Source organism: Macaca mulatta, chromosome 19, assembly GCF_049350105.2.
Source record: "Macaca mulatta isolate MMU2019108-1 chromosome 19, T2T-MMU8v2.0, whole genome shotgun sequence".
Lineage (NCBI taxonomy): Eukaryota > Metazoa > Chordata > Mammalia > Primates > Cercopithecidae > Macaca > Macaca mulatta.
In genome coordinates this window covers 69,485,154-69,496,723 of record NC_133424.1, presented here as the reverse complement: position 1 = coordinate 69,496,723, position 11,570 = coordinate 69,485,154, and the positions used below count along the sequence as shown (strand labels likewise).

Here is an 11,570-nt window from a genome sequence, read left to right as displayed (position 1 = left end):
AGGCAGGAGGATCACTTGAGCCCAGTAATTCAAGATCAGGCTGGGGAACATAAGTCTCTTTTGTAGAGACCTTGTCTCTACAAAAAATTTTAAAATTAGCCAACCATGGTGGCATGCGCCTGTGGTCTCAGCTACTAGGGGAGGTTGAGGCAGGAGGATTGCTTAGGCTGGGAGGCCAAGGCTACAGTGAGCTATGATTGCACCACTGCACTCTAGCCTGGGGGACAGAGCAAGACCCCATCTCAAAAAAAAAAAAAAAAAAAAGAAAAGCCTCAAGCGTGTCAGTTCAAAAAAAATTTTTTTTTTTTTTTTTTTTTTTTAAAGTGATGAGTTCTGGAGGTAACTACACCCACTCTGGATTTTCTGGTTACAATCACTACCTTTTCTCTCAGCCTCAGCTAGAAATCCAGACTCCTGAGGCCTCAATCCCTGACCTTTCATTCCTTGCAAATGCCAAAGCCAACTATGTAGGAAACTTTTTCAGAGAAGAAAACTTTGTCTTCCCAGAAGATAAACTCTCCACTTTGCTCTATGAGGCAGAGAGCAACCTCAAACCACAAACAGGTTGGGACTTGAACAGGCCTGAACTCAAGCATTCTTTCCTGGGAAATTCATCCATCTTGTTGGATAAAAGCAGCAGTTTTAATCAGTTTGTTTTCCTCCATTTACTTACTGTTTCACAATTTACTTAAACATCTTACAAATGACTGTCAATTGAACTATTTACAGTTGTTATTATAAAAGTGGTTTTTTGCCTTTTTTTTTTTTTTTCTAGAGACGGAGTCTTTGCTCTGTCACCCAAGCCAGAGTGCAGTGGCGCGATCTCGGCTCACTGCAAGCTCTGCCTCCTGGGTTCACGCCATTCTCCTGCCTCAGCCTCCCGAATAGCTGGGACTACAGGCGCCTGCCACTACGCCCGGCTAATTTTTTGTATTTTTTAGTAGCGACGGGGTTTCACCGTGTTAGCCAGGGTGGTCTTGATCTCCTGACCTCATGATCCACCCACCTCAGCCTCCCAAAGTGCTGGAATTACAGGCGTGAGCCACCATGCTCGGCCAATTTTAAATCTTTGTATACATGTATTTTGGTGTAAGAAAGCACTCCATCCTAATGAGTATGCCCCAACGTGACTTGTTTGGTTATAAAATATAAGGATGTTTAAATTTAATATGAAACCCTTAAGTAACACCATATATAAACATTAACTCAAACAGATGTCAAAGCTTTGCAACACTGACTTACACAAAGCCTAATTAGGTAGACAAGGATGGGAGGCCAAGGTGGGAGGATCACTTGAGTTCAGATCAAGACCAGGCTGGGCAACATACTGACACCCCCATATCTATAAAACAACAACAACAAAAATAGGATACCAAAGAACACAAGCAACCAAAATATTTTGGATTACATCAAACTTTAAAACTACTCTTCAGGATACACTGCTAAGATAAAAAGAAAACCAAATACAAATAAATGGTTTGCAAAACATGTATCAGACAAATAACTAGCATTCAGAATATTAAAAGATAAAATGAATTATTAAAATTCAATGTTAAGAAGAAAAAACAGTTTAAAATGGAACAAAAGATTTGGACAGATAGGGTATGGTGCAGTGGCTCATGCCTGTAATCCCAGCACTTTGGGAGGCTGAGGTGGGCGGATCACTTGAGGTCAGGAGTTCAAGACCAGCCTGGCCAACATGGTGAAACCTCTCTACAAAAAATACAAAAAATTAGCTGGGCATGGTGGTGGGGGCCTGTAATCCCAGTTACTTGGGAAGCTGAGGCAGGAGAATTGCTTGAAGCTAGGAGGCAGAGGTTGCGGTGAGCTGAGATCTCGCCATTGCACTCCAGCCTGGGCAACAAGAATGAAACTCCGTCTGGGCAATAAGAACGAAACTCCATCTCAAGAAAAAAAGAAAAAAAAAAAAAAAAAAAGAATTGGACAGATAACTAAAGATATATGAACAATGAACATATGAAAAAATGCTCAATATCAGTAGTCATTTCAGCAATGGAATTTAAATCCACAATGAGACACCTCTACATATCTGTTAAATTGAAAAACTTAAAGTATAACAAAACCAAGTGCTGACAAAGATGCAGGACAGGAGCTCCCACAAAATACTAGTGAGAAATCAAAATGGTACAGCCATTTTGGAAAACAACTTGGCAGTTTCCTATACAGGTAAATATGCACATATCACATGACACAGCAATTCTACTCCTAGTTATTTACAGAATGCAAATGAAAATGTTTCCAACCAAATATCTGTAGCAAGAGAGTGACTTCAGCAAGAAGGCAGATTAGCAGTCTGTAAATGCTGTTCTCCTCCCCACCCCCACACAGCCAAAATAACAAATAAATAACTACATTTTAATGCAAATAACTAAAGAAAAGCACCAGAATATGTCAAAGGAATAACAAAAACTCTGGTGAGCATAGAAACTCAGGATAGCCAAGAGAATGGAAGAAAACAACTGGCCTCCACAACTCCATCCCCCAGCCAAGATCAGCTGAAAACCAGAAGGAATTTCTCTGTACGTGGAAAAAGTGAGCAACAGCATACTAGCAGTGTCCATCACCACCTTGGACACCTACAGTCCTCACCACTGGGGTCCCCTACAGCCCTCACAGGCACTAAGCTTAGCTGAGGGACCCATCTGGAGTCCACACAGCTGTGCTCCCGAGGAAGAAGCTGACACTGTCTTGCCCCCTGTGGCCCACAGAGCTACTGTGCTGTTACCTTGGAACTGCTGGAGTTCCGTCTGGTTCCAGGGGTAAGTGCCAATGGCACCCCTTCATCCCTTAGGATTAGCCATCACCAACCACCCCTACCTGGTGGCCCAACATCTACAAGCAGCTTTTCCACCTTCCCATGTAGGGCCATGCAGTGGCAGAGCTGCTCCACCTACCCCTCAAGTCCCTATACTAGGCTGCGTCCTGTCAACTTAGACTAGCGCTGAAGCTGTGCACTCTCTCCTGGGAAAACAATGCTTTGGCAGATCTCCAACATCCACCTCTCACCATCTACCTCTCTCAGTCTACTTCTCCCAAAACTGCCCTGCTTCCAGGGACCTGAACTGAAGCTGCACCCTGCCTCCTGAGGAAAGGATGCCTTGGCGTAGCTCCTCCACCTACCCCTCCCAGTTGCTGCTGCATCCTGCCCCTCTAGGCCAGAGCTGAAGCAATGCCAGGCATCCTCAGAAAACAGTGCATTGACCATCCAGAGCAGTCACACCCCTCTGTACCTGAGCTGAAGCAGTACCTTGCCTCCTGGGAAAACAGTACTTGGGCCATCGAGAGCAGTCATGCCTCCCCAGTGCCTAAGCTGAAGCAGCACCCTGCCTACCAGGTAACAGCGTCTTGGCCATCCCAAGCAGACACACAGCCCAGTACCTAATCTGAAGCAGCTTCCTGCATCCCAGGAAAATGGTGCCTGGGCCAACCTAAGGTCACACACCCCAGACCTGAGCTGAAGAGGCACATTACCCCCTGGGGATGCAGTGCCTTGCCCAAACTGAGTAGCTATGCAATACTGGGCTGAGCTGGCATGGGACCTCACATTCCAGGGAAACAAAGCAGGGCATGAAATGAGACACCCCACACTACAGGCCAAACAACTCTAGTGCTCACTTCAGGGAGCTAGTTGGATAACCAGCTGCCAGGGGGCTGGACTAACACCCTGTATGAGCTGCTGAGACAGCTCTCTCCCTGGGGAGTTGAGTCATCACTGGGCTGCTCCCTATTGCCCAAGGCCCAAACAAAAACTGTGCTGTGCCAGAAACCTGAGTTGCCAATGAGCCTGAACGGCTCAGATTACCAAACTGCAGCTGTATTCTGCTTCCATGGCCCAATACTCCAGAGCACCACTTCTTCCCTAGTTTGGGCCTGTGCTGTGCCCTGCCAGCCAGAAACAAAATTAAAGCTACAACCTGGCCCTTTGGGCCCAAGCTGCTAGGGCGTACATCAGAATCACAGATCCTGGCTCTGTGGTAAACCTACCTCCAATTCTACCACATGAAGCAAACCTATAGCTCAAAACCCAGGGGCCACAATAGGTTCATCAGATGCTGAGCCTAGAACCCCAGACCCACAGCTGCCCTGAACACCTGCACCTGGAACCCGGAGTCACTGTACCTGCCTATAGGCCGTATCATACTTTGACAGCAAGTAGTATCTTCATGGCTAAGTAACTTCATTTGGGGGCAAATGAAAATAGGACTCCAAAAAGCCCTTGCCATTAACAACCTGTGCCACCACTGCTACAAACTTACAACCTAGGCCACTGAGGCAGTTACTGCCAACATTAAATACTGTTGATAAAGCTGAACAAAGACTACACCATTTCAAAACCTATCTGGAAACAGTTACTACACCCATCTCAACTAGCACAGTAAGGACCGACTGCAGGTGAAAGCCTCTATGAAAGTGACAGTAGAAAAATGGGAAGAGGCCATTGTTCCACCAGATGCACAGACATCAATGCAGGGACAGAAGAAACATGAAAAAGCAAGGAAATGTGTCACCATGAAAGGAACAGAGTAACTCTCCAGTAACAAACTAGAAGGAAATCTACCAATTACCAAAAAGGAATTCAAAATAATGATCTTTTAAAAACTCAGTAAGGCCGGGTGCAGTGGCTCACACCTGTAATCCCAGCACTTTAGAAGACCAAGGTGGGTGAGTCACTTGAGGTCAGGAGTTCAAGACCAGCCTGGCCAACATGGTGAAACCCTGTCTCTACTAAAAATACAAAAATTAACTGGGCGTGGTGGCACACACATGTAGTCCCAGCTACTCGGGAGGCTGAGGCAGGAGAATCACTTGAACCTGGAAGGCAAAGATTGTTGTGAGCCAAGATCACGCCACTGCACTCCAGCCTAGGTGACAGAGCGACACTCTGTCTCAAAAAAAGGAAAAAAAGAAAAAAAAAAAAACCCTCAATAAGATACAAGATAATATAGAAAGATAATTTAGTAAAATCAGAAAAACAATTCATAACATGAATGAGAAATTTAAGAAATATTTTAAAACCACCAAACAGGAATCCTGCAGCTGAAGAATTTAAGAATAAAATATAAGGTACAATAGAGAGCATCAATAGCAGACTTACTCAAGCAAAAGATAGATAGAGTTTGTTTGGAATTACCCCGTCAGAGAAGAATAAGTAAGAATGACAAGGAGTGAAGAAAGCCTACAAGACTTATTAGATAACATCAAGGGAAACAAATTTCATATTATCAGAGTTCCAGAAGGCAAAAAGATGACAAAAGGCATAGAAAATAATAGGCTGGGCACTTTGGGAGGCTGAGGAGGGCGGATCACCTGAGGTCAGGAGTTTCAGACCAGCCTGTGCAACATGGTGAAACCCCGTCCCTACCAGAAATACAAAAAATTAGCCAGATGTGGTGGTGGGTGCCTGTAATCCCAGCTACTTGGGAGGCTGAGGCAAGAGAATCACATGAACCCAGGAGGCGGAGGGTGCAGTAAGCCAAGATCACATCATTGCACTCCAACCTGGGTGAGAGTGCGAGTCTGTCTCAAAAAAAATTAAAGTAAAATAAAATAAAATACATTTAATGAAATAGCTGCTAAGGAGATCATAGCAAGACTAAAAATAAAACATTAAAAAAATGAAAAAGACAATGAAATAATAGCTAAAAACTTCCCAAGTCTTGCAAGAGTATGGACATTCAGATCCAGGAAGCTGAAAGATCCCCAAAAAGGTCATCTCCAAGGCACGTTATATTTGAACTGACAAAAGTCAAAGACAAAGAGAAAAATCTAAAAGCACCACTAGAAAAGCATCAAGTCGCAGTGGCTCAAGCCTGTAATCCCAGCACTTTGGGAGGCCGAGACGGCTGGATCACGAGGTCAGGAGATCGAGACCATCCTGGCTAACATGGTGAAACCCCGTCTCTACTAAAAAATACAAAAAACTAGCCAGGCGAGGTGGCGGGCGCCTGTAGTCCCTGCTACTCGGGAGGCTGAGGCAGGAGAATGATGTAAACCCGGGAGGTGGAGCTTGCAGTGAGCTGAGATCCGGCCACTGCACTCCAGCCTGGGCAACAGAGTGAGACTCCGTCTCAAAAAAAAAAAAAAAAAAAAAAGCATCGCATCAAGTCACATATAAGGGAATCTTCATTGGACTAACAGCAGAAACCTCACAGGCCAAGAAAAAATGGGATGACATATCCAAAATTCTGAAAGAAAAGAAAAAATATCAGTAAAAAATCCTACACACAGCAAACCAATCGATCAGAAACTGGGTAGAAATAGCCAGGCACAGTGGCTCATGCCTATAATCCCAGTACTTTGGGATGCTGAGGGGGGCGAATTACTTGAGGTCAGGAGTTCAAGCCCAGCCTGGCCAACATGGTGAAACCCCATCTCTACAAAAATACAAAAATTAACCAGGCGTGGTTACATGCGCTTGTAATCCCAGCTGCTCCAGAGGCTGAGACAGGAGAATCACTTGAACCTGGGTGGTGGAGGTTGCAGTGAGTCAAGATCATGCCACTGCACTCCAGCCTGGGCAATAGAGCAAGACTCCATTTAAAAAAAAAAAAAGAGAGAGAGAAGTTAGGTAGAAATAAAGTGTGTCTCAGGCAAGTAAAAATTAAGGGAATTTATCACCACTACACCAGCCTTTCAAGAAATGATCAAGGGAATGCAATATCTGGAAATAAGAAGACAATAATCATTATGTAACCACATGAAAGTATAAGATTCACTGGTAGAGCAGACAGGCAAAGAAAAAAGAGAAAAAAAATCAAATCTTATCACTACAGAAAACCACCAAAACACAATGATAAAAAATAAGAAATGAAGAAAAGAACAAAGGATATACAAAACATTCTGAAAACCACAAAATGAAAGGAGTCTTCACCTAAAAATAATAACCTTGAGGTGATTACATTCCTACCTTAAAAGATATATACTAGTTAAATGGATTTTTAAAATGACCCAACTATATGCTACCTACAAGAAACTCACTTCACCTCTAAAGACACAAATACGGCCAGGCGCAGTGGCTCACACCTGTAATCCCAGCACTTTGGGAGGCTGAGGCGGGTGGATCACCTGAGGTCAGTTGGAGACCAGCCTGGCCAACATAGTGAAACCCCATCTCTACTAAAAATACAAATATTAGCTGGGCGTGGTGGCACGCACCTGTAGCCCCAGCTAGTTGGGAGGCTGAGGCAGGAGAAATGCTTAAACCCAGGAGGCAGAGGTTGCAGTGAGCCAAGATAGTGCCACTGCACTCCACCCTGGGTGACAGAGTGAGACTCTGTCTGAAAAAAAAAAAAGACACAAATAGACTGAAAGCAAAGGAAGAGAAGAATATATTCCATGCAAAGGAAACCAAAAGCAAGCAGCAGTAGCTATACATTTTTTTTCTTTTTTTCTTTTTTTTTTTTTTTAAACCACCATTTTTTTAACCACCATTTTTTTAAAAATCATGACTATATAAGGAGTAGCTATACTTATGATAAGAGACTTGTATCAAACACAGTAGGGATGAAATCAGGAAGAGGATACAACAATTGTAAATATATATGCACCCAATATCAGAGCACCCAGATATGCAAGGCAAATATTATTAGATCTAAAGGGGAAGACAGACTCTAATACAATAATACTTGGGGACTTCAACACCCCACTTTCAACAATGGACAGATCATATACATAGAAAATCAATGAAGAAACACCAAGTTTAAACTGACTTTAGACCAAATGGACTTAAAAGACACTGACAGATCTTTTCATCCAACAGCTACAGAATACATATTTTTTTTCATAAGCACATACAATATTTTCAAGGAGAGGCCACATGTTAAACCACAAAACAAATCACAAAAATTAAAAGAATTAAAATCACATCAGGTACCTTTCTGATCACAATGAAATAAACCTAGAAATCAATAACAGGAGGAACTTTTAAAACAGTAAAAATAAATGGAAATTAAATAACATGATTCTGAATGACCAATGGGTAATGAAGAAATTAAGAAAAAAAATTTAAATGTCTTAAAATGAATGAAAATAGAAACACAACATATAAAAATGTATGGGATGCAGCAAGAGCAGTTTTAAGAGGAAAGTATATAGCAATAAACACCTACATCAAAAACAATAAAGATCTGGCTGGGCATGGTGGCTCACACCTGTAATCCCAGTGCTTTGGGAGGCCAAGGCAGGAGGACGACTTGATGCTGGGAGTTCAAGACCAGCCTAGGTCATATAGCAAGACCCTATCTCTTAAAAAAAATTAGCTGGTCTTGATAGCGCATACCAGTAGTCCTAGCTATTCTGGAGGCAGAGGTGGGAGAACTGCTTGAGCCCAAGAGTTCAAAACTGAGGTGTGAGGATCACTTGAGCCCAGGAGTTTGAGTTGATTGTGCCATTGCACTCTAGCCTAGGTAACAAAGTAAGACCCTGTCTCTTAAAAAAAAAAAAAAAAAAAAAAAAAAAAAAAAATCTAACAATGCTTCTCAAGGAACTAGAAAAGAACAAATCAAACCCAAAATTACAAGGAAAGAAATAACAAAGATTAGAAGAGTAATAAATAAAACTGAGACTTAAAAAAAAATTCAAAGGATCAACAAAATGAGAAGTTCGTTTTCTGAAAAGATAAGAAACCATTAGACTAACCAAGAGAAAAGACTCAAAATCAAATGCACACAAAAATGACACTGTAACTGATACCACAAAAGTACAGAGTCATTAGAGACTATTATGAACAACTACAAACCAAAAATTTGGAAAACCTACAGAAAATAAATTCCTAGACACATATAACCCATGAGGATTGAACCAAGAAGAAACAGAAAACTTGAACTGACCAATTCTGAGTAACAAGATTTAATCAGTCATAAAAGGTCACCCATCAAAGGAAAGTCCATGATCTGATGGCTTTACGGCTAAATTCTACCAAACATTTTAGAAGAATTAAATATGAATTCTTCTGAAACTTTCTCAGAATAATGAAGAGGAGGGAATTATTCTAAACTCATTCCACAAGCCAGCATTACCATGACACAAGCACCAGACAAGGACACACACATGCAAAAGAAAACTACAGGCCAATATTCCTGATGAACATAAATGCAAAACTCCTCAGCAAAATACTAGCCAACCAAATCTAAAAGTACATCAAAAAGACTGTTTACCATGACCAAGTAGAATTCATTCCAGGGATGCAACAATGGTTCAACATACACAAAACAATAAACATGATACATCAACAGAATGAAGAACAAAAAATGTGATCATCTCCATAGATGGAGAAAAAGCCTCTGGTAACATTCAATATCCCTTCATGATGAAAACTCTTAACAAATTACACATAATAATAGAAAGAACGGGCCGAGTGTGGTGGCTCACACCTGTAATCCCAGCACTTTGGGAGGCCGAGGCGGGTGGATCACGAGGTCAGGAGATCGAGACCATCCTGGCTAACATGGTGAAACCCCATCTCTACTAAAAATACAAAAAATTAGCCGGGTGTGGTGGTGGGCGCCTGTAGTCCCAGCTACTTGGAAGGCTGAGGCAGGAGAATGGTGTGAGCTGAGATCACACCACAGCACTCCAGCCTGGGCAACACAGTAAGACTCCGTCTCAAAAAAAAAAAAGAAAGAACGTACCTCAACATAATAAAGGAAATAAATAACATACCACAGCTAACATCATTCTTAATGGGAAAGAGCTGAAAGCTTTCCCTCTATAATCTGAAACAAAACAAGTATGCCCACTTTCACATCTTTTATTTAACAAAAGTACAAAAAGTCTGAGACAGAGGTATCAGGCAAGACAAAGAAATAAAGGGCATGCAAATCAGAAAGGATGAAGTCAAATTATCCCTGTATGCACATGACAGGATCAAATATATAGAAAACCCTAAACTCCAAAAGTGGCACTAAAAAACTCTTAGGACTGATAAATTCACTGAAGTTGCAGGATATAAAATCAACATGCAAAAATCAGCAGCATTTCTACACACCAACAATGAATTAGCTGAAAAATAAATCAAGAAAGCCATCCCATTTATAATACTTCAACAAAAATAATATAAGAATACAAGGGAAACTATATAACACTGATGAAGTAAATCAAAGAGGACACACATAAAAATGGAAAAACATCCCATGGTCATGGATTAGAATGGTTAATATTATAAAAATGAACATACTTTCCTGTAAGAGATAGCTTATGGAAAAAAATGAACATATTACCTCAAATGATCTACAGATTCAATGCACTCTCTAACAAAATATCAATGACATTTTTCACAGAAATAGAAAGAGTAATCCTAAAATTCATGATATCACAAAAGATACTGAATATCCAAAGCAATCCTAAGCAAAAAGAACAAAATGGGAGTTTTGTTCACACTACCTGACCTTGAAATATACTACAAAGTGATGGTAAACAATACAGCATGGTACAGGTATTTTTCAAAAACCACACAGACCAGTGTAACAAAACAGAGAGCCCAGGAATAAATCCCATTTAGAGCCAACTGATTTCTAACAAAGGCACAAAGAACATTCACTGGGAAGAGGATAGTCTCTTCAATAAATGGTGCTGGGACACTGGATATTCATATGCAAAAGAATGAAACTAGACTCATCTCTCACCATATACAAAAATCAACTCAAAACACCAAGTATGCTGGCTCTCATACCTGTAATCCTAGCTACTCAGAAGGCTGAGTTGAGGCTGACTCTAGTCCAGGAGTTCAGGATCAAGCTGGGCAATGTGAGACCATGTCTCTAAAAACTAATTTAAAAGCAAAAACAAAAATTGGGAATGTATTTTTAGGGCAATTTGAATCTATGCTCTCAGGATAATCAACTAAAAATGGTTTAAAAGCTTAAATGTAAGAGCAAAAACTATGCAACTACTAGAAGAAAACATAGGGGAAATGCTTCAGGATATTGGTCTGGGCAAAAATTTTATGATGACCTAAAAATCAAGATAACAAAAGCACAAATAAAGGGATTACATTAAACTAAAAAACTTCCGCACAGCAAAGGAAACAGAATGAAGAGACAACTAGCAGAGTGGGATAAAATATTTGCAAACTATTCATCTGAAAGGGATTAATATCCAGAATACACCAGGAACTCAATAGCAAAAATAATAATAATAATAATAATAGAAAATCTGATTTTAAAATGGGTAAGGTGAATAGACATTCCTCAAAAGGAGACATACAAATGGCCAAGTATATGAAAAAATGCTCAACATCGCTAAACATGGAAATGCAAATCAAAACCAAAATGAGATATAATTTCACCTCAGTTAGGATGGCTATTACCAAAGATAAAAAATAAAAAATGCTGCTGAGAACATGGAAAAGGGGAAACTCTTATATATGGCTGGCAGGAATGCTAATTAGTACAGCCATATGGAAAACAGTAAGGATGTTCCTCAAAAATCTAAAACTACAGCCAGGCATGGTGGTGTGTGCCTGTAGTCCCAGCTACTCAGGAGGCTGAGGTGGAGGACTGCTTGAGGCCAAGAGTCTGAGACCAGCCTGAATAACACAGCAAGACCCCATT

At 41.1% G+C, this 11,570-nt stretch overlaps 2 long non-coding RNA genes across 2 annotated transcripts; both read right to left on the bottom strand.

Moving 5' to 3' along the window:
- Positions 1-359: 359 nt before the first annotated feature.
- On the bottom strand, positions 360-4,940 carry LOC144337115 (uncharacterized). Its single transcript, XR_013409739.1, has 2 exons — positions 2,977-4,940; positions 360-867 (listed from the first exon to the last, which is right to left on the bottom strand). It is a non-coding gene; the product is annotated as an uncharacterized LOC144337115 (long non-coding RNA).
- Positions 4,941-10,820: 5,880 nt separating this feature from the next.
- On the bottom strand, positions 10,821-11,568 carry LOC144337116 (uncharacterized). The gene is made up of 2 exons (XR_013409740.1): positions 11,376-11,568; positions 10,821-11,132 (listed from the first exon to the last, which is right to left on the bottom strand). It is a non-coding gene; the product is annotated as an uncharacterized LOC144337116 (long non-coding RNA).
- Between the last annotated feature and the right edge of the window lie 2 nt (positions 11,569-11,570).